We start from the raw sequence: 27,760 nt of genomic DNA, 5'->3' as shown, positions 1-27,760 counted from the left end.
TCATCACTTGTGTCCAGAAACTCCATAGTATCACTTATAATTTACAAAAGGATAAACATTCAGTTATATTTACAAAATTATTTATAGCTACAAGCAAACATCTATCCACATCGGTGGCAATCGTAACACTGCTGTAACCTGTAGGCTAACGGCATGCTAAACTCTTACACTGTAGGGAGTATACGCATTGCCGTCAGAGACCACCACCATACAGAACTAGGATTTGTATGGCGACACTATTCGAATAACTGAAGAAGTTCCAAAAATTACCGCCAGATGTCATATTACGTCAGTATGCAATTAAGTTCTTAGTACTAGCCTAAAACGACAGATGCCGTGCTCCCTCATGTGGGACCAAACGGCAAATGCCGTGCTCACTCTATTGACTGGTCTTAGGTGCACTCGTCAACAGGTTAACCAACAGATTAATATTGTACGTATTTTCACACTCGATTGTGGCACAGATCTTAAAGAAATGTGATTGTATTTCAGTTGTTTCAAACAGTATGATTCTCCTCTTCCTCGACTGTATGGAAATGTATAGCACAATAATACATAAGTAATAAGATATCTTGTAAAAACAAAATATATATTTTGTTTGTAAATCAAATGAAGTTTGCCATTTTTGTGGTTGTTGAGGCACATGGCATGGGGGAAAGAAATAATAAGCATGGTGGTACTTATATTGTATCATTACATAGAAGACTTGTTGTGAAATTTAAATTTGTCTGATCCCCTTCCTGTAAAGATGAGTATTTATTCTGTGCTGAAACATTGTTTGCATTTTGGTGTATATATGTTAGATCATTAAAATTTTCATTAAAACTTTTGAGATGTTTTACACATTTGTCATAATGTAAGCTCTGCACAATCTTATTGAAAAAGCGAGTACTTGTTTCTCTTTCTTACAATGATATACCTAGGTCATTGTACCACAGTGTACCAGAAGTAACCAAATTTGATTGGCATCATGCCCTCAGGGTAATCAAAGTGAGCCTGCTATAGTTCTAAGTGAACAGCTGGAGACACTCAAACGTGTTTGCAGTATTCCCTTCATTCCTTACTTTTCATGTAAAGATACAAGTTAAGCATTACAAATTACCATTAAGGGATAATAGAAGAACTTTTTTTGTCGTTGACATATTAAAAAACACTTATGCTCGTTCTATGAAAAAAAAATGGCACAAACATATTGAAAATGAATTTTTTCACAAGGGATCATAAAGGTAACTGATAACGCCCAGGTTGAAACACTTACCAGGATCGAACCCGCAAATGTGAGATCGTGGGCTAGATACTCAAACGCTCATCTACCAAGGCAGTATCAATAATTAGCTTTTACCCATGGCTCTGCTCACATCAAGCAGGTTTTGTGAATGCAAGCAATTGAATCCTTTGAGTTTTATAAGAAGTTCTAAGTGAAGCACAACGGTGTGGGTACCACTTGCAGAAACATGAATTTGAATAAACCTTGGGTAAACCTCGAACTTTGCATGTTCTATAATTCTAACACACGTAGTTTGAGGGATATCTTAAATAGTTAAGCTAAGCCTTAGGAATGTTCTTTTCTACCTAGCGCAGGGTTTCTACTGGTAACAAATATAAAAACTGTAGGTATGTGGTCCCAAGGACTTTTTATGCTGTACAATTCTTATGGATATAGTTTGTACCCCCCCGTGGGTGGGGGATGTATCCTTTACATATCATAAGAGACAACCAAGTTATGATGAAATTAGAACCATGGAACTACTTGCAATTAGTACCATTATGTCAGGAACAGCATGTGTCGACGTTACGATTAGTACCACTGTGAGGAACACCACGGGTTTGGCTTTTGCCCGTGATTAGTAACTATGTGAGGAAAACCATGGGTCTGCGTTGCCTGAGAGTAGTACCATTATGTGAGGAGCACCATTGGTCTATTTTGCCTGTGGGTGGTACCATAATGTGTGACATGCCATGGCTTTGCATTGCCTATGATTAGTACCACTAGGTGAGAAACACCACGGATCTAGCCAGCACCCGTGATTAGTCCCACCATGTTAGGAGCACCATGGCTCTGCGTTGCTTGTGAGTGGTGCCATTATGTGTGACATACCATGGGTCTGCATTACTTGTGATTAGTACCACCATAGCTGCCTCTCTGGATCATTGGTAGTGTGTCGGCCTCTGGATCCTAAGATAGCGGGTTCAAACCTGGCGGAGGTAGTCAGATTTTTGAAGAGCAGAAAAAAGTCCATTCGACACTCCAAGTCGTACGATGTTGGCATGTAAAAGTTCTCTGGTGACACATTTGGTGTTTACCTGACAAGATTCATTAAATCTCAGCCATAGACGCCCAAGAGAGTTTTGGTTTACTCGGTCTGCCATCTAAGAAGCCCAGAGTTAAATGGAACATCAAGATTGACGAGCAGACAGCCAGATGGCATCAAATTGAAATGTCTGCACACGGTAGCTGAGGCCATATTATTATTATTATTATTATTATTACTATTATTATTATTATTATTATTATTATTATTGTTACCGTGTTTTGGTGGTAGGTAGAGGTGAAAGAAGGTGCGGGCGTGAATGAGTCTCAAACTACGGAATCAAAGTTACTGTAAAATTTAACAAGGTTATATTTTCTTTTCAAAATTAAGTAATAACAAAGAACAGGTACTTAGTAGCCGAAACACAATTTGAAATGTACAATTACAGAGATTACAGAATTTGGGCTTCGAGCCCTGAGTTCACAATTCTTGAGCAACTAGCCCAACTTTCCGATATACAAATTTTAACAAAGGGGCAGAAGACCCCAATCAAACCCTGGAGCACTTGCTCCAAATTACACAGTAAAGCCTCCTCGAGACATACAAAATTTGAATTCCAAAAGCGCAATCTGCTCTCAAAGTGTAAGCCAATCACAGGCCACACCAAACTTCACCTTCAAGCTGTCCTCTAAGGACATATACACAGGGGTAAAATACCCAACCTACTGAGGTCTATTAAATGAAAAAGAAGGTTAATTAAATGACCTCTAAAATAACAATTTGGGAGGAGGCAAACTTGCACTCCTAGTACCCTTTGATTAAGACCTACTTGGCACTAGGCCGTTAACACAAGGGCTAATCCCATACTAAAGAGGTGACTTAAGAAGAGAACACTTTGTTTTACGTTATCGAAGAATAGGTTGAGAAAACTAAGTTCACCTCACAACAATATGAGTGGGAGCTCGAGAGGGTTAGCACTCTCTATCCCAATATGAAGCTTTAAAAGAGAATATATAAAAGAGTAGTTATATTTAGGAAAAGGTTACATGGTAGAACGCTTAGAACCCGCCCCGAAAGTTAAACTGCTGAGCTAGCAAGGAAAGAAGTTATTAATCGGCCATTACCTTGTTGTTGACCGCTGCCGAAGAAAGAGGCGCTTCCCGCCCCCTGCTATGTACTTAACACACTGAAAGATGGAACAGAAGTGGCCCGGAGACCCAAAAATCAGCAGTTTATAACCTCTCGTGGAAGGTTCTAGGCGTTAGGGGAAAGAAAACACCCGCCCACAACGTTTTTATTGGATAGGACCCCGCAACAGATTCAAGTTGGGGGAAGATACCCCTGATTGGTCAGAAATTAATTAAAGAAATTCGGGATTGGTTACATTCATAACAAGGGGAAGAAAGGGGTAAATATTGCCAACTTAAACAATGATAGAAAAAAATTTAACAAGGAACAAACTCTTGAAATTAAATTTTCTCCAAAAAATAGTTCTTTGACTCCGCACTAGGTTGCACTATTGTAGATCTTCAGTAGTGTCCTCTAGAAGAGAAAGTTCACACTTCTTACTTCAAGTGAAACAAAAACACATCAAAAGTGACACAGTTCTAAAACTCAAAATTTTCCACATGGTGACATCTTCTGAGAAGGTAGAGAATTAATAGAGTAGATAAAGTTCAGAGTTCCTCCAGCAGAGGAGTTTCAAAAGGCGCACATTTTAAATTAGCGGCGTGGAGGTGTACCACCCGGTACAGACCTCCCCCCCAAAAGTTCCACCAGGGGTGACACATGAAATAGTTTGAAAACAAAGTCCAAGTTTTGATGTTGATATTAAAATAAATTGCAGAAGTATTTGAGAAATTCTTAATTCAGTTCCAAAATTTTTGTTGTAATTGGTAACGTAAGGTTTTTATCTTTGTAGAAGGCGAATTTCTGAAGATAATCTTTTAAAATGTGATGAAAAATTTTGCAATGTCCACCAAATTTGTTGTTGAATTCCCAAGTGTAGTCATCTCTTATAGTGGCTGTCCATGTAGTTGATGTAGGCTAAGTTGGATGGCCAGACCGGCCGTTGCAGCTTGCGTCCAAAGGAAGCCGCTCGGACCCCTCAAGTACCCTGAGATACCGCTCGCCCGCACTATGAGGGGAGCAGGGGTGTTGAAACACGCCGCGCCCGCGGGGAAGGTATACAGGCTGCGGGCAAGTAGCAGGTCGTGCGCCGCACATCAGCCTTGGCCGGGAGGAGAGCTCCGGCTCGCCGTGCACATGTCGTCCTCGCTGGGGCCGAGGGGGCCCATCCTCGGACCCAAACGCGGCACAGCGCCGCGCGGCTGCGGGGGCACTGAAACATTAAAGCTAGGCGGCAGAATTGTGTTGGACCATCATGTTTCTTTGAGGGCACAGGCTAGGTGAGGAGGTTGAGGGGTCAGCGGCGTGCAGATATCCATGGCATTTACTCAAATTACGCCACAGTGTGTATGAAGCAGGAGACGGGAGCGTGGTAATGGCCGAGGCAAGGACAGAATGGCAGTTTAACGGATCGGGGAAGGTTTTACAAGAGGATTACATATAAGACCAAAATATTATAGAAGGGGCAGAAAGCCTTAAAAGTTGAACTCAAAAAAAAATATATAACCTTCATATTCCTTTCAAATTATATGAAGCAAGTTGACACAAAATTTACACTGGTTTCACCTGTGACAGGTGAACCCTAAATATCCTCTCGGTGGCTGGATTGCTTACTAACAACGTAACTGGCGTAAGAAAATCAAGAATGATACAAGGCCCATGAAATCTGGGGGCAAGCTTGCCCGCGGGAACAAAATTCTTGACCATCACCTGGTCACCTACCTTCAAGGGGGTGGGTCTCCGTCCACGATCATACCTTTCCCTAACCTTTTCATGAGACACTTTAAGATTGGCTTTAGCCTTCTTCCAAAGATCTTTAATGTTATCCGGATCTATTGTCTCGGGTAGAATGTCACTCAGAGACCAGAGGTTAGAGAGCGGCGAGTTGGGAACAAACTTGAACATCAAAGAAGCTGGAGTAAACTTGTGAGATTCATGAACCGCCGAATTCAAGGCAAAAGCTAACCAATGCAGGGACGTGTCCCACCTGGAATGATCATCATGATGATAGGCAATCAGTGCGGACCTGAGATTACGATTAACCCGTTCAGCCAGAGATGGTTGAGGGTAATACGCCGAAGTAGTTACATGAGAGATGGATAAGTCAAAACAGAATTTACGAAATAAATTAGATGTAAAAGCCTTAGCATTATCAGATACAATATATTGGCACGGACCAAAAGAAGCAAAAATAGAATTTAGGCAAGTAATGGTGGACTGAGCGGTAGCCAGCTTAGTCGGAAATAACCAGGAAAATCTGGTAAAACCATCTACACACACAAGGATGAACTTGTTGGCATTACCCTTTGACTGGGGGAATGGTCCTACATAATCAATATACAGGCGTTCCATGGGGCGCGATGCTTGATGCGAAGACAAAAGGCCTACCTTGGTGGACATGGTGGGTTTACTGAGCAAACAAGATTTACAAGCTTTTACAAGTTCACGGATTTCACCGTCCATACCTTTCCAGATGAACATTTCACGAATCTTTTCACGAGTTTTAAAGATACCCAGATGCCCTCCTAATGGGGTTTCATGATAATACTTGAAGATCATAGGCACAAGAACAGCTGGAACGAAAACTTTCATCATCTTATCATGCCTCGAAGGGCAACATAAAACACCATTCCTCAGAACATAAGGGACAACATGTTCCCCAGAAGAAAGGGTTTCCATTATCGGAGCCAGCGTCGGATCTTCACGTTGGTATTTCTCAATGTCCCTAAAAAGCATGGGAGCATCTGTTAAGATGGCATTAACACCAGATAGCATGGACTCGGGGGGTGATGAACTGTCGACCTGTTCATGGTTCTCAACGTCGTCTGAAAACATACGGCTGAGTCCATCGGCAACAACATTTTCGGTACCTCTAATATGCCTGACATCAAATTGGAAGGCAGAAATACGGATGGCCCAACGGGCTATACGACCAGTACGACGCGGCCTACCTAAGACCCAGCTTAGGGCTTGATTATCTGTTTCCAGGTCGAATTTGACATGTTCCAGATAGAGACGGAACTTTTCTAAGGCAAATAAGACTGCCAACCCTTCGAGCTCATAGATGGAATACTTGGCTTCTTGAGCCGATAGAGTCCTAGATGCATAGGCGATGGGTCGCCTCCCTAGTTCAGTCTCTTGAAGGACTGCAGCTACAGCTGACGATGACGCGTCCGTTTGGACGATGAATTTCTTTGAGAAATCAGGCATAGCAAGGACAGGGGCATTACAGAGAGCTAATTTCAGATCTTCAAAAGCGGCTTGTTGAGAAGGTCCCCACTCAAATTTGATGCCTTTCCTACGAAGAAGGTTTAAGGGCGCCGCTCTATTAGCAAAGTTAGGAATAAACTTTCTGAAGAAATTCACCATACCAATGAACCTGGCGATACCTTTAATGTCCTTGGGAGGTTTAAAATCACGGATGGCCAGTGTTCTAGAATGATCGACTGCTAGCCCATCGGGTGACACAATATGCCCTAGGAATGACATAGAGGGCTTAGCAAAGGCAACCTTGGACAACTTAACAGTTAACCCCGCCTTACGAAGGCGATCGAGAACTTCTCGCAGATGATCTAGATGTTCTTCAAAAGTCTCTGAAAATACGACGACATCATCTAAGTAGTGATATAAGTACTCGAATTTGATGTCGGAGAAGACCCTATCTAGTAGCCTAGTGAGCACAGCTGCTCCGGTGGGGAGCCCGAAAGGCACGCGGTTGTATTCGTATAAATTCCAGTCCGTAGCAAACGCTGTAAGATGTTTAGACTCTTCGGCAAGGGGAATTTGATTATAGGCCTGATTCAAGTCCAAGATGGTGAAGAACTTGGCCTTACGAAACCATGAAAAACAAGAATGAAGGTCAGGAAGGGGCACAGATTGCAACACCACCTTCCGATTGAGAGCCCTGTAATCAATGACAGGCCTGAAGCCTCCTTGGGGTTTCGGGACTAGAAAAATAGGCGATGAATACGCCGACTTAGAGGGCCTAATAATACCATCCTTCAACATCTGGTCGATAATTTCTTTCAGAGCCTTCATTTTAGGTGGAGATAGCCTATAAGGTGGAAAACGGACAGGAATCGAATCCGTGACCTCAATTTTGTATTCAATAAGGTCAGTAACACCAAGAGTATCAGAGAACACCTCGGGAAACGACTGACACAGTTTGCGAATACTATTAGCCTGCTCCTCAGGTAGATGTCTAAGGTCTAACAACATCTCATCCTGGGTAGGCGAAATAGACGAACATGACACAGAATTACACTTTAATAGTGGTATTTTACAATTGGAAGCAAATTTGAATGTGCACGACCTAGACTGGAGATCGAGTACAAGACCAGTGTGAGAAATAAAGTCCGCTCCCAATATAATGGGGCTAGACAATTGCTTGGCCACAAACAATTTAACTTTCCATGTAAACTTAAAAACACGAATTTTGACCAGTAAGGAACCTAGAATTTCTAATGGAGATGAATTAGCCGAAACGTATTGAACAGGAGAAGAGACATAGTCAGGAAGTTTACAAACCGTTTTCAATTTAGAATACCATTCAGGCGAAATAATCGAACAAACACTGCCTGCATCTAAGAGAGCTGTTATAGGCTCGTTATTTAACTCAATCTTAAGAAAAGGAACAGGTGCGGGGGTATCCGCCGCAATCCTAAGACACTCTTTGGGACCTTCAAAAGATGAATTTGAAAATTGCACGTTCCCTGAATTTACAACCTGTTTACCCGGGGCTGAGTCTCGGGAAGATGGATTAGTCGACTCAGCCGAATCCACTAGTCACTTTTTATTATTGGCATAGGTGGAATTTGCACCAGAAGTTGAGCAGGAGGGGGTGCTATTCGAGTTTGGGCAATTCTTGGCGATATGTGAGAAAGCCCCACATTTAAAACAGCCTTGTGCTGAACCAGCTCCATTATTTGCCCTACTAGACTTGATCAGTGGACACTTATTGCGCAGATGGTCAGGCGACCCACAAGCATAACATTTACGGGGTGTGACTGGTCGGCGAGGTGGAGGCCGAGTATTACTAAACGAAGGAGGGGGTTCTTTCGCGACACGCAAAGAATCGGCGTATCTAACTCCTTCCGCTGAAACGGCCAATGCTTCAAGTTCAGAAAAAGTTTGCGGGCACGCCGCGAAACACAAATATGACCTGTAGGGTGGTGAAATCCCTTCCACAATAGCTTGTACAATTTGATCCTCAGGGAAGTGAAGAGCAAACACCCTGGTATAAAACTTAATGTCTTGTATGAAATCAGCCAAGTTTTCATCCAAGCGCTGTACCCGATAATAGTACTTCTGAATAAGGGAGGACCTAGCCCTAGCAGGGATGAAGTTAGCTAGCAAATGGGCATGGAAATCCTCAATAGATGATTGCTCGGCAATGGCTCTTACGATTTTATCAGAAAGAATACCAATAGCATACGGATAGATAATCTGCAAAATTTGACATGGAGAAAGAGAAAACACAAGAGCATGATCCTGAAATTCAACTAGAAATCTTAAAAAGGAAATTACATCACTGGTGGTATTAACGGAAAACTTAGAGATCCCTCTGAGCAACATTGCCAATGGATGAGGCAAGCTGCTAAACCCGGGTGACATAGTCGGTAAAGGTTTCAATGGCAAGGAAGTTAATTCAGAACGGATGTTACTCAACGATGCACGGCGTTCAGGCTCGTTGTCCAATGGGGCAGAGATAGTTTGAGCAGCAACGGTTATCCTATTAACGTCTCCCTTGGGAGGCGCTTCCTCACTACCTGCATTCACAATGGTGGGTTGATCAGATTTGGGAGGAACTTCCCCAGTCAACAATAAAGTGACCTTACTAGATAATTCGGAAATATTTTCCAGGAGCGTACTAGCTTCCTTCCTCTGAACGTCATTCAGTTTTAGAGACAACAGATCGTTAACCCTATTCGAAAAATGATATAGCCTGCCTTGCACACGCTTAATTTGATTAGGAGACGGATCATTTTCATCAAAAAAACTAACTACAGAAGCTAGCCCAGTAATATTCTCGACGATCGTGGAAAGAGAGTCATCAATTTCTTTCTCTCCCAAATTGGGGATGGAAATGGGCAAATCTAGGGACTCTCTAAGCTTGTTAGTGTCTACTGCAACCGTGCCTCCAGATTGTACATTTCTAATAGTCAATTCATATATCAACTCCTCCTTGCGCAAATAATTAAGATGGGGAACATCGCGAGGGCCTGGCATGATGACAAAACAATTTTGAAAAAGTCAAAAAATTCCAGCAACTGAGAAAATGGTTAGAGTTCGGATCAAAACAATGTGTAGCCGTCAAAAGGGGCTAAATTGAGACCCATTCAACCACGCTCTGCTACCACTTGTTACCGTGTTTTGGTGGTAGGTAGAGGTGAAAGAAGGTGCGGGCGTGAATGAGTCTCAAACTACGGAATCAAAGTTACTGTAAAATTTAACAAGGTTATATTTTCTTTTCAAAATTAAGTAATAACAAAGAACAGGTACTTAGTAGCCGAAACACAATTTGAAATGTACAATTACAGAGATTACAGAATTTGGGCTTCGAGCCCTGAGTTCACAATTCTTGAGCAACTAGCCCAACTTTCCGATATACAAATTTTAACAAAGGGGCAGAAGACCCCAATCAAACCCTGGAGCACTTGCTCCAAATTACACAGTAAAGCCTCCTCGAGGCATACAAAATTTGAATTCCAAAAGCGCAATCTGCTCTCAAAGTGTAAGCCAATCACAGGCCACACCAAACTTCACCTTCAAGCTGTCCTCTAAGGACATATACACAGGGGTAAAATACCCAACCTACTGAGGTCTATTAAATGAAAAAGAAGGTTAATTAAATGACCTCTAAAATAACAATTTGGGAGGAGGCAAACTTGCACTCCTAGTACCCTTTGATTAAGACCTACTTGGCACTAGGCCGTTAACACAAGGGCTAATCCCATACTAAAGAGGTGACTTAAGAAGAGAACACTTTGTTTTACGTTATCGAAGAATAGGTTGAGAAAACTAAGTTCACCTCACAACAATATGAGTGGGAGCTCGAGAGGGTTAGCACTCTCTATCCCAATATGAAGCTTTAAATGAGAATATATAAAAGAGTAGTTATATTTAGGAAAAGGTTACATGGTAGAACGCTTAGAACCCGCCCCGAAAGTTAAACTGCTGAGCTAGCAAGGAAAGAAGTTATTAATCGGCCATTACCTTGTTGTTGACCGCTGCCGAAGAAAGAGGCGCTTCCCGCCCCCTGCTATGTACTTAACACACTGAAAGATGGAACAGAAGTGGCCCGGAGACCCGCTCGCTCGCTCGGACGCTTTCATTCCCCACCCTGAGGGGGTGGGGCGGGCCACCTAGAGGGTGTCGCCCTCTTCCTGGCCAGGGGATTGGACGGGGTTGTGTGGGATTGGAGGAAAAGAGAGATGGGGGGAAAAAAAGGATTAATGCGTTGGAGGAGATGTTGAAGTGCAAGAGTGACTGGAGGTGGGCGTAGGATTACTCTTTATTATATATGACGGGCATAGGGGGGGAGGCGGGACATTCTGTGAGCGGTTTTTTTTTTTTTTTTTTTTTTTTTCAATACAGACATGATGCAAAAATGGATACAACAGACTTCGTGGGTAACATAAATTGACAGAGAAAAGAAAAAACACATAAGGTGATGAATATCATAAGTACATGTTACAAAGTTTGGGAAAAATAAAAATAACAAGCATACTTAGTGACATAGCCTTCCTTAGCAGAGCCTAATTCAAAATATCGGACATGTACACTCCAGTTAATATACGTAAATTATACAGGAGGAGGCAGAAGCGAAGTATGTATATATGGTCTATCTTGGAGATATATAAAGTAAGGAATAGGTGATTAATTATCAGTACATTAAGTATGAATTGTATAAAGAGATTAAAGAAAATAGGTACTAAGTGAAAAAGTAGAGGACTTGGTAGCAATGTAAATGAAAAAAGTTGCCCCTAGACAGTCTCCACACGCTGTCCGAGTGGAGGGGTCTGGTGGAGAGATTTGAAGATATGGAGTGGGGTGGGGATAAAGAGAGGGGTTTTGAGAGGGGAGTGCAGGAGAAGGGAGAGTATAGGATTGTTGCGGTCAAGGGAACGTTGGAAATAGCGGGCAGCAAGAATGGAGACGAAGGTATCTAGTTTGGGAATTGGGAAGATGTTGTACAAGTCAGAGGTGTGAAAGAGTGGATGAAGGCGGAGGGCGATGCGAACTAGGCGGCGTTCCATGGATAGGAAAGGTTTAAGGAGGGTAGGGTGAGAGTCTGCAACAGCCAGCCAGGCGGTGAAACCATAGACGATGGCAGAACGAATGAAGGCGGTGTAGGTGAGTAGGAGAAGGTGGGAGTTAAGGCCCCAGGTAGTCCCGGCAAGCCGGCGAACCAACCGGGCTCGACGGGAAGATTTGGTTTGAAGGGTCCGGAAATGCGGGCGGAAAGTGAGGAATTCGTCTATGGTTACACCAAGGTACTTGAGGGAGGGTTGAACGGTAAGTGGGGTGTCGCGGATGGTGAGTCGGAGGAGGCCAGGGTCACGGGTCACTGAAAAGCGACGGCGGCTACGACGGATTAAGATTGATTGGGTTTTGGAGGGGTTTATACGGAGATGCCACTTGTCACACCAGGAGAGAAAGGAGTCAAGGTAAGGCTGTACAAGGTTATTCATGCTAGAGACGGAGGGAAGGGGTGCTAGAAGTGCAGTATCGTCCGCGAACTGAAGTAACTGAATGGGGGCGGGTGGTTGAGGAATATCTGCTACGAACAAGATGAAGAGTATTGGGGATAGCGGGGAGCCTTGAGGAACACCATAGGACATAGAAAATGAAGAGGAGAGTTCACGATTAATGGATATCCTAGCAGATCGGTGGGAGAGATAAGAGGCGATGAGGCGAATGTAGGTAGTAGGTAGGGCAAAAAAGTGAAGTTTAAAGATGAGGGCTGCGTGCCAAACAGAGTCGAAGGCCTGGTTGAAATCGAAAGTTATGAGAAGGGAAGGTTTTCCATGGTTGAGGGGATTGGAGGCTATTTGGATGAGCTTAAGGAGTTGGTCGTGTGAGGATAAGCCGGGACGGAAACCTCCTTGGGAAAGCGGGAGAAGGTGATGGGACGACAGGTGGGAGTGGAGGCGGCGGACCAGGATTTTATCTAGAAGTTTAGCTAGGACAGAAATGAGACATATTGGTCGGTATGAGTCTAAGTCGGACAAGGGTTTTCCGGATTTGGGGAACAGAAGCATGATGGATTTCTTCCAGGCGGTTGGATAGAAACCGGTATGGAGGATAAAAGTGAAAAGGGTGGCTAGAAGAGTGAAGAGGATGGGAGGGGCTTCACGTATATGGCGGTAACGGATATTATCGGGGCCGGGTGCGGTGTTGCGAGTTTTGGAGAGAGCGATATGAATATCAGTGGGGGTGATGGGAGAATTGAGAGGATGAGGGGAGGGTGTGTGTGTAGCAGAGGGAATGAGTTTAGGAGAAGCTTGAATATCATGATAGAGCGGTGTGTCAGCAAAGCAGAAGTGGTGGGAGATTTGGTTGTTGAAGCGCCAGGCGAAATGTTCAGAGAAGATCTCCAACTTTTCCGTGGTGTTAGCTGGAGACTTTCCTTGGTGAATGATAGGATAGGTAGGGGTGCTGTGTTGGCCGAGGAGGCTGGAAAGACGACGCCAGTATTGGGAGGGATGAGCATGTAAGGAGTTAAGTGTTGTACAGGTTTGAGACCATGAACGACGTTTATAAGAGATAAGGTAGTTACGTATTGTGCGGATTAGTTGGCGGTGCCGACGGAGAAAATAGGTGTCACGGGTGCGGGTGAAATCCTGGAGATAGGATTGAGAAAGTTTCTGGAGACGGAGAAATTTAGGCGGAAGGCGCGGTTTGGAGGGTGAATGTAAAGTGGTGGGGATGTGTGCTTGGGAAGCAGAGGAGATAGAAGAGTGCAGGAGATCCTGAAGTGAATCAACTGAGGTCTGGTCGGTCAGAGGTGGAGAAGAGTGTGGGAGCATGTTGGAAAGGGCGGAGCGATATGAATTCCAATTGGCTTGAGCAAAATTGGGTACTGGTTGGGGAGGTGATGTATTTGAGGAGTGGTGGTGAGTGGGGATTTGTAATAGAACAGGGATATGATCACTGCCAATGCTGGGAAGAAGTGTAAGAGTGATGAGATGTGTAAGAGAATTATGTGTGATGATGGCATCAGGTGTGGTCTGGGAGGAGGGGCGTGTTGGGCCGGGAAGGGGGAGAAGGGAGGAATCGATGGCACTGAGGAGGGAGTGGAGGCTGTGCATTTCTCGAACGGATCTGTCGGTGAGATTCAGGTCGGCAAGAAGAATGTAGTGCGGAAAGGTTCTGCTGAGGTGAGTGATGTAATCTAGTGGGAGGGGTTGGGTGGAACGCGTGTAAATTGTAGCGAGATGTAGGATGCGGGAGCGAAAGTAGATTGTGGCGGCGATGGATTCTGGAAAGTGAAGGGGATGAGGTGGAACATGAAGGCGAGTGGGAAGGGAACCTTTTATAGCTATTGCTGATCCCCCTCGTCCGCGGTCGTCGGGGTGATCTGCTCGATGAAGGATGTATCCAGGAAGATGAGCTGGAGTTCGTGGACGGAGCATGGTTTCGTTCAGTAAGATGGTGTGAACGGGGTACTGTTGGATGAGAGTCAGGAGGTGGAGACGCTTGGTGGAAAATGATTGGATATTGATGAAGAGAATGGAGATGGGAGGGGAGGAATTCACACGTTTGGATCGACAAGCCATCAAACAAGAGTCTCCAAGCGGGTGAATTGAAAATGGGAGTTTAGGCCTGAGTGGGAGGTGACAAAATGTAGGTTGAAAGTCTGATTGGCCGCTGCTTGCAGGTGAGAGAGGACTAATGGTCGGTGATATGGGAATAGGTTGAGGAGAGTGAGAGTGGTGAAGCGAATGATATCTTCGATGGTAGGAGGAGAGAACTGGGAACGGTTGAGATCTGTAGGTGGGTCAACGGTCCGAACGGGGGCGATAAGTTCGGGTCGGTTGTCAGGGGGAGGAGGACGGGCCTTACAGAGACGGGAGTAGGTGGGATGTGAGTCACCACACGTGTTGCAGTGAGGGGGTTGTGTGGTGTTGGGGCATTTTGGAGTAGGATGTTGCTGGGAACAGTGTCCGCAAATAGGTGTTGGTGCTTTGCAGTCGGCCGTTTTGTGGACGTTGTACTGTAGACACCGTTCGCAGCGTAGGGGTTGCGGAGGAGGGGCTTTGGAAGGCTCCACTCGGTGGTGCTGGCGATATATTGAGACACCTGTGGAAAGTAGTCTATCAAGATCTTCGGTGGTGGGGACCAGCACCCGCACCATGAAGGTCGGCCCGGATACGTTCTTAATTCGAAAGACTTTTCTTGCGGGAACGCCCTCGGCGTTAAGCTCCGCAAGGATCTCGGAGTCTGGAATATCCGGGTCGACCCCCCTGATCACACAGCTGAAGAGACTGTGGCGGGGTGGAGGGGGAGGGGTCTTTTGTTTGGGTTGTGAAAGAATTTTAAATGGTGAGCTGGAGCCCAGTTGATGAGCACCTACTAAATTGGAAAGATGACTGGCGGCTTCTGCACTGGTGACTTTGATGAGGTATCCATGGTTGGTAGGCCTGATGTCGGCGATGTCTTCACGACGAAGATTGAAGCGGAGAAGTGTTCGGAAGATCTTCTGCGATGAACGGAAATCAGGGGATGGGTTCTGAAGGAGGAAAGTATGGGTAGATTGGGGTGGTTTTTGCAGGAGACGGGGGTTGGTTATAGGACGATGACTGCCAGAGAGAGGAGGAAATTCGGTGGTGGATGATGTATTTATTGGTGGAATATTGGCTGTTTCCATGGAGTCAGTGTGCTGTGAAGGTGGAGGAGGCGGTGGCGGTGGCGGTGTCTCGATGGCGACGACTTTAGGTGGTACTGATCCCTTTGGTGTGGCGAGACGTCGTTTAACTCCCTGGGATGGCTCTCGTTGCGGCGCTGGTGGTACTAAGAGGTGACTTCCATGTGCAGAAGAGGGAAGGGGATGCTCCTCGGAAGACATGAGGCCCGTGGCATGGGCTTGTGCTAGTGTCACAGATGAAGGTGACAGTACGGCAGTGGTGGTGGTGGCTGTCGATGTGGTAGCGGCGATGGTGCTGGTGGCGATGAGATCCATTATGATAATATGGCTGTCTTAAAGACAGAATATTCCCTAGGGGGTAAAAACCCCCTGATGTGGAGAGGGGACCCCAGAGATTACCGAGTCCACAACTATGTAGCAGAGAAGAATGCAATGATGAATGCAGATTGCCTGGGGAAACCCTTACAGTAATAGAATTCCTCGACGTCGATGGCACGTCCCGAGGTGAAACCTCACGAATTACTATGTCCACCTGGCGAGACCACGTTTTCAAGGAGCCATAAACTCCCGTGACTGCTTGCGGTGTAGCGCAATCCGTTGGACGGTCAGCTTCGATCGTCAAATCCTCTGATGCCGGAGACCCAAAAATCAGCAGTTTATAACCTCTCGTGGAAGGTTCTAGGCGTTAGGGGAAAGAAAACACCCGCCCACAACGTTTTTATTGGATAGGACCCCGCAACAGATTCAAGTTGGGGGAAGATACCCCTGATTGGTCAGAAATTAATTTAAGAAATTCGGGATTGGTTACATTCATAACAAGGGGAAGAAAGGGGTAAATATTGCCAACTTAAACAATGATAGAAAAAAATTTAACAATGAACAAACTCTTGAAATTAAATTTTCTCCAAAAAATAGTTCTTTGACTCCGCACTAGGTTGCACTATTGTAGATCTTCAGTAGTGTCCTCTAGAAGAGAAAGTTCACACTTCTTACTTCAAGCGAAACAAAAACACATCAAAAGTGACACAGTTCTAAAACTCAAAATTTTCCACATGGTGACATCTTCTGAGAAGGTAGAGAATTAATAGAGTAGATAAAGTTCAGAGTTCCTCCAGCAGAGGAGTTTCAAAAGGCGCACATTTTAAATTAGCGGCGTGGAGGTGTACCACCCGGTACAATTATTATTATTATTATTACCATGCGAAGAACACTCGTGAGTCTATGTTATCTGTGATTAGTACAACTAAAGGAGGAACAGCATGTTTCTGCTCAACTATTATGAGAGGCCAGTGACCTGGATTTTGGGCCCCTTTGGACAACAAGCATCATTTCTGAAAACAAGGAATTGTGAATTGAACCTGTTACGGAGATATCCGTGGAGCAGAAAGAGGTGAAAGAAGGTGCCGGTGTTGAATGGGTCTAACTACGGTATCAGAAATTGAATTAAAACTTCAACAGAGGTTATATTTCTCTTTAAATCACAAACTTAACAAACTTTTCACGTGGTGAAAATGTCAAGTAATAGGTACAAATAGCAATCTTGAAAAAAGAATAGGAAAACCGAAGATTAGGGAATTTTACAGATTTGGGGCTTCAAGACCTTAGTTTACAAATTCTGAGATACCGGATCCAGTTTACAAAACTTTGCAAAATCTCCATTTTTAGACAAGAACCGGAATATTCCAATTTAAGAGCACATTGCTCCAACAACTTTACAACCTTTCAGAGGTGCACCTCAATATTGCAATTGAATTCAGAAAAAACAGAAAAGAGCTACATGCTCTCCAACTTTAACAAATTTCTTACAGACTACTCAAGGCAACATTACGTCAAAATTTTACAATCTCCGGCCTCTCTAGGCACAATTTCCACTTAACAAAATTTAGTACACAGGGGCATCTAGTACCCGACCTACTGGGCCTTTGTGGAAAAAGAACAGGTTAAATTAATGGCCCAAAACACAACTTGAATGGAGGCGTACAATTGCGCTCCCAGAAACTTTAACCCCTTCAGACCTACGGTGCATAATTATGCACATCAGTTTTAAAGCTTCTTAAATTGAAGCATGTTATTCTTACAAACGTTCAGAAGATTTGTTCATAATTCTGGACATGAGCTGAGAATCATAACAACAGCAGTGGTGCTTCCTGTGTGGAAAACAGGGAACTAAGCCACATTGAAGACAGCATGGCTGACTGCTACTCTACTGACCAAGGTAAGCTCACATATTTTTGCTTTTATATAATATAATCCAACTGCAATTTTGAAATATCTGTAATGAATGTTACAGAAGAGAGTTATTAAGATAGTTGTACGTCATAATATACTTAATTTGAGCCAGGTGATGCTCCAGTTTCTCATCTTGAAAATGATGTGCGTTATAATGACCACCCAGGCTGAAAGGTTGCATTGTTTAGGTAAATTGTTTACTTGTAGTAATGGTGTGTTACTAGCCTAATTCGACTTCTTGTATATTATTGTGTGGTGGAATCATCATATTTCCTATCATTTTGCTATCTTTTAATTCTTAATTAATCCCTTATTTATTTTAGAGATATTAACTACCTTTATTCAGCTGACACTGCCTTTGAAATCAGTGTGAATTCTGTAAGTGTGTCAACAGAACTGTTTTTACAGAGGTGTATTTTTTTTTTTGCAGAGGTGTTCCGAGCAGATGATGTGGACAAAATATTACAGCTCCTACAATCTGGAAACCTATCGGATTTGGATCTGAGTGATGAAGATGATAATGTGGAACCTCATGTACAGTCCAATAATTTTTTATTCGCGAAGGAGTTGATAGAGTGCTGCCTGAAGATACAGTGCAAGAAAATGGTGCAGCAAGTAACTGGGATAGGGATTTTGCTAGTGACAATGTGGATAGTGCAAGTAATGCTAATTTAGAGACGACTGAAAAGCAAAATATAAAATGGAGAAGGCGTTCATTTGACAGACTTCACAATCCTTGGCACAAGTCTGAATCTGAAACTGACATAGTGCACATGAATCCTATCAATTATTTCAAGTTGTATCTTCCTGATAGTATTTTTGAACAAATGGCAAATTTTACAAACATTTATGCCCTACAGAATAATATATTGAATTTTAACCCTACAGATATGCTCAAAATTCAGACTCTAATTGGCCTCCACATTGCAACTGGTACTTTGAAGCTTCCAAGGGTTAGATTGTTTTGGGATCAGTTTGTTGGAATGAATTTGTTCTTAGATTCTATGTCTAGAAACAGGTTTTTCAAACTACGTACAAACCTACACATTGTCAACAATCTTGACAGACCTGAATCATGTCAAGATAAAATGTTCAAAGTCAGATCTTTGTACAATTCTGTTAGGGAACGATGTCTTCAGTTAAGTTTGGAAGAAAACCTTTGTGTAGACGAGCAAATAGTACCCTTTAGAGGAAATTTGTCATTTAAGCAGTACGTTAAAGGAAAGCCCACTCCTTGGGGAGTAAAGATTTTTGTATTGTGTGGGAAATCAGGTCAGGCCTATGACTTCCTGGTGTATCAGGGCTCAACAACTGAGCTTGATCAGGATACCCTCAAGAAATTTGGATTGGGAGCTTCTGTTGTTCTACACCTAGCAAAACGAATAGACGGAGAAGGTCACAAACTATTTTACGACAATTTCTTCTCATCATACAATCTTCTTTAGCTATTAAAAAGCAGAAAGATATGTGCTGGAGGTACTGCAAGGCTCAACAGGTTTGCTAACCCTCCTCTCCTATGTTTATTTATTTATTTATTTATTTATTTATTTATTTATTTGGGAAACCAAAACAGCGAGAAGCCAATCAAAGAAACGTGGAAGACCAAGTTGTGCAGAAAGTCAACCTAAAAGCAATCCCAAGCACAGTAAAGAGGAACAGCGTCCTATTCCAGAAGTTCGTCAAGACCTTGTTGACCACATGCCACATTTAGATGGAAACAAGGAAGGCAAACGGTGTAAAAACAAACTTTGCAATCAGAAAACACATTTCTATTACGACAAATGTATGGTTCACTTATGTATTAAGAAGGACAGAAATTGTTTCGTTGATTTCCATCGTCCTGGCAGAATTACAGTGACACAGTAAAGTGACTTGTTAGTTTCGAAAGACTGCTGTGGCGTTTAACAGGATTGTATTCTTTTTTTAAACATAATATATTTCTAGTATTTTATTGTTTCTAATGTGTTGTGTATAAGCTATTGTAACATATAAATAAACATTTTACAACTAATAGATGAATTTGTATTACTGATCAAACAGGAGCAATTAACCTTGAATATGCAACGTTTGGGTAGAATTGTGCACAATTATGCACATCAAAATTCGGCAATTTAGAAATTACACCCAGAGAAATTGGGTAAATCATGTTACATAATTGAGTATAATAAACAAAAAATAGTATTAAAATATTTTTTTCCATTGCACAAAATAATTCAGGTTTGAAGGGGTTAATATGAAACCGTAATTGGGCTCTTGGCCCGATGATACAGAGGTGACGAGAGTGAAAGTTTATTTTAACACTTTACCAAGAGAGAAAAAGTTACAAAATCATAGTCACCTCAAATTAAATTGAAGGGGAACTCAAGAGGGTAACACACTCTCTATCCCTGATTTACAGTTTTAAGACTTTATGAAATTTTACATTAGCCAAAAGAAGGTTTTCATTTTGGAAAACAGGAGGTTACATAATTAGAAATCTGAACCTTCCCCTCGTGTAAGTCTGCGGAGGTAGCTACCGAAAAATAAGCCAGGTGGACATTACCTTGGCTGCTGGACTGCCTGGGGAAGAATGAGAATATTAACACACACACACACACTCAGAAGGACGACGATCAATGAGACAAGATAGCCCAAAAAGCCTCAGGTTATATACCCAAGGGGATTGTTCGAGAGGATTCTGGACGAATCCGGACACACCCTCTCAATTTAATTGGCAAATTCAAAAATTACACAAAAAGAAGCCTGTGATAGGCCGAAAAATAATTACAGAAAATTCCAATTGGCCAGATTCAAAATTGGCAGAATGAGAAGTGTTACAAACCTTGTAATATATATATATATATATATATATATATATATATATATATAAACAAATGAAAGTTTATTTACCTGAGAAAACCCATAAACACAAAAATTCTATCAATAACAACTTCTTTTACCTTGTACCAGAGTGTATGACCACAGTTTTTGGTAATGACATCTATGGAGAAATGTCAAAACTTCTTGACGTACAGCAAAAACAAAACAAAATACCTCCAATCAGTTTAGGAAACTTAGAAATGATAAACTTCTCAATTTTGCAGTAGTGACATCATCTGATTAATGTCCTAACTTCATGCAATAACAGTTTCACGTTTGTTGGATAGGTACATGGGCGCCCGCAGGATCTTTTCCAGGGGGGGGGGGGCACATTAACAATTTTCTTGAATATAAAAACCAATATAACGTCAGCAACATTAAATTGTTTACAGAAATTTCTGCTTATAACAGATCCTAGATGACTGTGAGTAAGTTCAGTTTATGAAATAATCTGGTATGATATTAAACAATTGAACATCAACCATTTTAGAATTCCAGGGGGGGGGGAGGGCAAGTTCAGGTATGTTCAGGGCGCTTCTTTTGAATGCTCGGAGTTGAGGTGTACCTCTCGGTACAGAACCCATTGATTGTTTTGGATTCATGGTCATTTTTTTCATTATCATTCATTTTAGGTTCTAGTCAGTAAATACATTTTGAAGTTTTAATTATCGTGTCATTTCGTTGCACCTCATACCACTAGGGGCCGATGACCTAGCCTCGCCAGGTAAGTGTTTTGATTACAGACCTCCGAGCTGATAGGATCTCGTCAAAGCAAGTACACTGTGGTAACACTGGCTGAAATCAACGATGTGTTTGTGTTTGATGCTGATTCCTCGAAATGGCTCTCAATCCGTTCTGAAGTCACGTACAGATTTAACACCACCATCGCGCAAAGCCCATTTGAATTTGACCACGAAGTGATCTGATTGGCTAACTTGAGCAGCTGATAAAATGACTGTGGTGCGAGATATCGAATTATTTATCGGGCTGATGAACCGTCTACCACTTATATTTCCGGGTCACATTGTTTCCGATCGCCCTGTATATAAGAAAACAAATCTCCACTAATACCACTTTTAAATGAATAGTGCAAGACTCGACCTATGAAAGGCCAAGTTTCAGGCGTTTAACTTCAAGTGAAACTAAGACAAAGTGAAGACCCTTCTTTGAGACGTTAATATTCCAAAGAAAGCAATGTTTTAGTAATATTCAGTATCTACTTATGTCGAACTTGACTTGTGATAATAAAATATACTACCTCACGAAGAAAGGCTCGTCAAGACTGCAGGCATCACAGATGAAGTTTATGAGATCCGCTATCGAGAAGACAAGGATAAACAAGTTAAGAAATGAGGAGGTGAGTTGTCCAGACTGGCGGCTAGGACATGTGATGAGGATGGAGCCTATGAGAACAGCCCAAGTGCACTTGGAAAGAGAGTTCGAAACCCTTAGTAGTTGATACTCGTAAAGAGGAGTAAATAGTGTCAGATAATAAAAACTTTTATGCATTTACATTTTTGTGTAGTTTCTTTGTACCGGGCGAGTTGGCCGTGCGATCAGGGGCACGCGGCTGTGAACTTTCATCCGGGAGATAGTGGGTTCGAATCCCACTGTCGGCAGCCCTGAAAATGGTTTTCCGTGGTTTCCCATTTTCACACTAGGCAAATGCTGTGGCTGTACCTTAATTAAGGCCACGGCAACTTCCTTCCAACTCATAGGCCTTTCCTATCCTGTCGTCGCCGTAAGACCTATCTGTGTCGGTGCGACGTAAAGCAACCAGCAGCAAAAAAAAAAAAGTTTCTTTGTTACCCCCTGTGGATGGGGGACGCACCCACGGTATCCCCTGCCTGTCATAAGGGGCGACCAAGGGATGATCAAATTAGAACCATGAAACTATTTGTGATTAGTACCACCACGCGGGGAACACCATGGGTCACTTTTACTTGCGCGTAGTACTACTATGTTGGGTACCACATAGGTTTGTGATTAGTAGCAAACAAGAGCGTGATGGCTTTTACAGTACCTGTGATTAGTAGCACTATATGAGCGACACCATGGGATGAGGGAACCATGGTTCTGGCTTGCCTGTGATTAGTGCCCACTATATGATGAACACCACGGGATAGTATGAGTCCCTGTGGTTAGTACCCTTATATGATGAACACCATAGGTTTGCATTGCCTGTAAATGGCGTTGCAATGTGCGAAACAGCGTAGGTCTGTAATACATGTGCGAATTTTGTTACTTGTAAGTAGTACCATAATGTGTGGAATACCACGAGTCTACGCTAGTTTTGTTTAGTATCCTAGCGATAAGGACCATTGTGAGGGGCCGCTGACTTGGATTTTGGACCCCTTTCGACTACAAGTATCATCGATTCAGTATTGTGCTATAGAAGCAGTTCCTTGGTCAGTAATACTATTGTTCTACACCAGCTTCTGTGCATGTGAGGCACTGTGGATCGATTCCACTGATCGTTTTAAATTCATATCCATCCATTCATTCTTCGTTCTCACATTTTGAATTGTGGTCAGTGGATGTTTTTGGGCTTTTAATTTGTCATTTCATTTCATCTCATTTCGTATCATTAGGGGGCGATGACCTAGATGTTAGGCTCCTTTAAACAACAATCATCATCATCATCATCAGTTTCTTTGTTACAAAATACATATCATTGTCGTGCGTAGAAAAACTGCTATGTGATAATATTTCAGCTTAGAACTCAGACCAGAAAGGTTCTGTCATCTAAGGTTCAGTATTGCGTGAACTATATTAACAAATTTTCGTAAGTGATACATGTGCTGCGGATCAGTATTTCAAGGTGCATCAACGATACCTACATGAAAACTGATTTTTTCCTTAATATCAATTGTTTATTAATTCAGGCCTTTACATTTTTCAGGACAGTTTGGTATTACATTATTTACATTTTGTTCGGTTTTGTTTAGTTTAAATTTTAAGTAGGTTTTTCAAATTCATATTGATTGAATTTTGTTAAATGTAGGTCAACTGAAATATCACACTACCTGTAAATAAATTTGCTTTACATTAACCCCCAAAATCTAACCTACCGACTGGTGGTTTCTGGCCTGGTTGCAGGTTTATACAACAATCACTTTTTTATATTCTTTCAAGTTACTCTTTCTAAGCGGTGATTTGTTCTCTGCATCAACATCCATACATCTTGGTTTCTGGTCAGTCCAGCAGAGTGTGGGTGGTTGGTGTGTATTTGCTTTGCAACTAAAGGGCAGACTGCATTCGCCACTCATTTTTCATGCGTGCGCATCTCACTAGCTTCTTCACTGCTGGCGTTGTAAAGCTTAGTCCGGAGAAACTGATTCTCAGTTGACTCGCAATCCTTGTAGGTTGCACATAGACATGCATAGTGTTGCTGCTATTTAATTCAAATCTGATTTAAATAGTGCATTTTTGCAATGAATTTAGTGTCCAATTTGCTGATAGAAGTCTTCGGCTTGCATTCAGCAGAAGAGAAGCTAAAAATTAATTTAGGCTGTACAAAGTAAAAGCAGATAGTGTACATGAGTTCAAGTCATCTGATTCTGATAAAACGTAATTGGATTTGTTGTTATGAAAAGAACAATTTGTTGCACTGTTTTCCATGCTTGTTTGGTGGACAGGATAAATAGACCAAAACAAGAATGACATGCTCAAATGATCTAGCACACAGGAAAAAAAAATTGCATGAAACCTTTTACTGAAAATACTTTATTGCATTCAAGAAATGAGAAATTGAAATAAAGGAAATATTTCACTACTGAATTAGGTTTTAAATTGTTAAACACACGTTATGCAAGGATAGATCATAAGTCTGATCTTGATGTAGATTATATACATAGTACGGACATACTTATAAAAATTAATTTTGCTGCCTTTCAAATTAAAAAATAACGAGTCGTTTAAAACGAAATTCAAACGTTCCTGCCATCCGCGCCTGGTCGCGCAATCTGTGAACAAACTCACGAAAGCAAAGAATATAGACCGGTAAGGGGAAGTATTGACTGCTCTATGTAAGCGGTGATTTCAACAATAATTATTCTAGATATAAACAGAATGAACTCTGAACTTGATTGATTCTTCTTGGTCGCTGTTTCTGGTTCGTGGAACCCCTCAAATGCCTGCATCTTGTTTCTGAATGTCGTTCTGTCGTGGACGTCTCCATGATGTTCATTTCTTTCAGATCCTTCTTGGTGTTAATAGCTTGTTAAAATGGTTAAAATGTTGTTTAGCTAGCTTATCGTCGATCATTCTCGAAATTTGTCTTATGACGTCTGATATCCTGCCGCATATTTTGTAGTTCTTTGTTACTGCTTAATCGGCAACTATCAGCGCATTTTCTGGATCCGAGGATTTTTGTTTCTTCTCGATTTCTTCTGTGTTTTCCAGCCGTTAACCCTAGGCATTCGGAAGCGTACAGGCACTCACATTGGATCACGGTATGGTAGTGTCTTAAATTGGTCTTATATGAGATCGCTTTCGTGTTGTGTATGTTTTTCTAAAGGTGGAATGTAAGCTCCATTTTCCTCGCTCTCATGGTTTGTATCTTTATCGAGTCCATTGAGTTGTATGATCTCCCCAAGGTACTAGAATTTAGCAACTTTCTTTATTGTCATAATGTGTTTTGAGGCTTCTTTAATGTTGGTCATGAATTTCGTCATTTCAAACAATATCTTCAGGCCGGTTTACCCTGCTATCTCTTCCAAAAGTCAGTTAACTGTGATGTTTCCTTTCTTGTAACTTTTTTTTTTTTTTTTACATCGTTATGCCCCTACTCAGGAGCACGGTTGAACTTGCTTAGCTGATGTGTTGGCCTTCTTTTCCTCCCAAAATCTCTTCATCCTCTCGCTGAGCTTCTTCCTTCGTTCTTCTGTCCATATTAGCCTATAGTAGCTCTGGTGTTGGGTTTGTCTTCAAAGTGGTGATTGTCGATTTTGGTTCTGAATTTACAACTGTCCTATACAATATCTTCTGAGATGTTGATTTCCTGGAGATCTGTTTCAATTTCACGAAGCCAGCTGTTCTTGGTTTTTAATGAAAGGGCCAGGTTGAGAATTCTTTTAGTTAGCCTGTTAAGTGTTCATTCTGATAATGTGTCCATAAAATTTCAATCGTCTTTTCCGAAAAGTGTGAGAATTTTTTTCAGAATGACAATATATCTCCTGGGATGATTTTTTTCTCCATATTCCATCTATAAAAACTGGGCCAAAAAATTTTCGTAAAAATTTTCCTTTCTTGTTTCTCAATGTCTTTGGTTAAAGATCCGCCACCAATGATTAAGGTTTCTGAGGCATATAACGCTTCAGGTTTGTTCGCTGTATTATAGTGTCTAAGTTTTGCATTCCGAGATATTGATTCTTTATTATACCTGTTCCAAGTGATCCTGTATGCTTTCTGTAATTTGGAAATTCTTTCTTTATTTGCTTAGCGGTTTAAACCAGGGGGCTGAATAATTTCTCCCAAATATTTAAATTGGTTCACTTGAACAATTTTGCCGAATTTAGTAACTTATTATTGTAAATTATTATTATTATAATTATTATTATTATTATTATTATTATTATTACCGAGCGAAGTGGCCAAGCATCAAGCATGTTAACGCGCTACGGCTATGGAGTCAAGCTCTGCACTCCGGTGATGCATGGGTTCGAACCCCATCGTTCGCTGTCCTTTTAATGAAAGGGCCAGGTTGAGAATTCTTTTAGTTAGCCTCTTAATGTTCATTCTGATAATGTGTCCATAAAATTTCAATCGTCTTTTCCGAAAAGTGTGAGAATTATTTTCAGAATGACAATATATCTCCTGGGTTGATTTTTGTCTCCATATTCCATCTATACATATTCCATCTATTCTGTGGTTTCCCATTTTCAGTTCTAGACAAATGCCAGGGCAGTTCCTATTCATAGGCCACAGATGATTCCTTCCTCTTTCTTACCCAGTTGAATTCGCTAGAATTCATTTATTGTCATTAACTCGACTGAGGTAGGCGTTAGGAAGGACATCGGTGGTAAAAACATGCCTATACTCACCTCATCCCTGACCCCGTATCAAGGAACGGTACTAAGGGTAGACATACATTTATTATTATTATTATTATTATTGAAGGAAAAAAATGCTTGTTGCTAGCCGCCACTCATAATTTACTATTCTAAAATAGGGAAAACAAGCAATTGTCGTGGTACCCGGGTACTTGTGTTCAGACCGGGCGAGTTGGCCGTGTGGTTAGGAGCGCGCGGCTGTGAGCTTGCGTTCCGGAGATAGTAGGTTCGATCTCACTGTCGGCAGCCCTGAAGATGGTTTTCCGTGGTTTCCCCATTTTCACAGTAGGCAAATGCTGGGACTGTACCTTAAGGCCACGGCCGCTTCCTTCCAATTCCTAGGCCTTTCCTATCCCATCGTCGCCATAGGACCTATCTGTGTCGGTGCGACGTAAAGCCACTAGCAAAAAAAAAAAAAAAAAAAAAAAACTTGTGTTCAGTACAAGGTTACCGCTTATCTACGATTCGAACCCCACGATGAGCAACTCATTTTGCGACTCCATTCAGTTAGCACCGGCAGATACCCGCTGTTTTAAATATTATTATTTATTTCGATCACTTTTGCCATTACATTGTTATTGTTGTTATAATGTAGGCTATGGTAAAGCTCTACTCGTTCCCAGCTTGTGTACTAGCTTATATACTATATAATTAGTATACAGTGTCGTTGCAATATAAACAGGAAATGTCAAATTTTTCCGTTAACATCAGCTGTATAGAAAACATGTTCATAATAAAAGTAGACCTAGTCCAAAATATACTTTCTGGTTTCTTATGTTACTTTCATGATGCCTTTGTTGGCGAGACCTAGTGTTTACAGGGCACTTAAGTTTCTGATATGGACATGATAAAACTTGTGACTTTCATTGATCTGTCTCAGTATTATCCCCATGTGGGTGCGGGTGTTAGAATAACATCCATGGTATCCCCTGCAAGCCGTAAAAGGCGACTAACAGGAGCCCCAGGGGCTCTGAACTTTGGAGCGTGGGTTGGCGACCGCTAGGCCCTTAGCTGAATCCTGACATTTTGCTTCTACTTACTTGTGCCAGACTCCTCATTTTCATCTATCCTATCCGAGCTTCCTTGGTCAACTCTTGTTCTTTTCAGACCCCGACGGTATTTTCGAAGTGTCGGTTCCAGTTTTATTCTCTTATTAGTATTAATAGACACAATAAACACCACCACCTTCACGTATTCTTTCACTTTATTTTGATCTTAGAAAACATGTTTGCCCCTTTATCAAATGGCTTCCGCAAGGAGCGCTGATGTTATCCATTTCGCTCTTCGCTTCTCCATGGTACTAGTCTAGCTCGTTGGGAAAGGCGGCTTCCTTAACCTCAAATTATGATTCGAAATGCTGAACACGCACG

This window comes from Anabrus simplex, chromosome 11, assembly GCF_040414725.1.
Source record: "Anabrus simplex isolate iqAnaSimp1 chromosome 11, ASM4041472v1, whole genome shotgun sequence".
In the NCBI taxonomy this organism is placed as follows: domain Eukaryota; kingdom Metazoa; phylum Arthropoda; class Insecta; order Orthoptera; family Tettigoniidae; genus Anabrus; species Anabrus simplex.
Note: the sequence above shows the minus strand (reverse complement) of the source record.